We start from the raw sequence: 1,334 nt of genomic DNA on the forward strand, positions 1-1,334 counted from the left end.
TGAAGAAAGGTGGCCCCCCCCCCCATTGCCTTTTTATTACCTTAGTAAAAAGTTTTAAGAGTAGGGTTTGGGATTTTCTAATTTTCCCTTCCCATTTAGCTATGTCGTTTTTTTTTTATCTCCCCCCTTATAGAAATCATATGCCCACTGGGACTGAAGGCTGCTAATAACCCTCGTGATGGTTCGCGTATGGTTGACGGTTGTCTTGTTCGGCTGAATAATAAAATTATACATGTCACAAATGTCAAATATAATATCTATATTGGCTATATGTATAATTTTTCTAACGCCATTAAAACGCGAAACGTGCAGCGATACGCCTAATAACTTTGATCATAATATATGTGGTGAGGGGAGCTAAGAGTCTTAGCCTAAGACGTTAAGTTCTAAGTGTTAGTTGTTATTGTGTGTTCATACTTTATAGGATAGTAATAAAGTTCAGATTATTGTTATAATGTTATAATAATATACTCTATTGAGAATAAGACGACACCAGGCGGCCACGGTTAAAACCGGTTTTGCTACATAAATCTGGTGTTCTCTTATTCTGAATAGACTATAATATACAAAGGTATACTAGTAAAAAATACTATAAATACTAGTATTTATAATCATTGGTATTAGGTATATTAAATTTTAATTTTGAATTGGTAAATAAGACGATTGTAAACTGTAATAAACAATATTGAATATATTATGAATGCGTCGAGCGTTTTAAAAACAATACGAGAATTCTGTAGAATGAATCACGACGGTAAATCCAAATGGTGACTCAAGGTTTATTTAATTATTTTTTTACATAGTAATATTATGGTAATATAAAGTTGTAATCGTATGGACTATGCATTTTTTTTTCGATTGGTTATCTAGATCAAGGGTCTTCAACCTTTTAGGCAGCGGGCCAGCTATTATTAAAAAAAAAATCACGCAAGCCGTATTTGTAATTAAAAATGTATTAAAAGTACATACTATGCTTAAAATGAGTTCATGGGCCACTATTAATGTGGACTATAAGGTGGACCGCGGGTTGAAGACCCCTCATTTAGATGAGAACTGCAATTAACGGCTTATACTGGTCATTGGTTGATGACGACGTAAAGAAGTTCTTATATTAAGAGGACGTGATACCCGCATGTGTTTTCTCCGTCTTACAAGTGCATAACATAGCAAATTATACGCAAAGCAGAACACGTGTAGCTCCGTTAGCTTAAACATTAGAGTAAATTGACCTCTTATAAAATCTAAAGGTAAGATTATTATCTAAGCAACCTCATGAGCTTTTTATTATATTTTAATTTTAAAGCGAGCTGGTATTTTAAAATTGTAAATTGTTT

This window comes from Acyrthosiphon pisum, chromosome A1, assembly GCF_005508785.2.
Source record: "Acyrthosiphon pisum isolate AL4f chromosome A1, pea_aphid_22Mar2018_4r6ur, whole genome shotgun sequence".
In the NCBI taxonomy this organism is placed as follows: Eukaryota; Metazoa; Arthropoda; class Insecta; order Hemiptera; family Aphididae; genus Acyrthosiphon; species Acyrthosiphon pisum.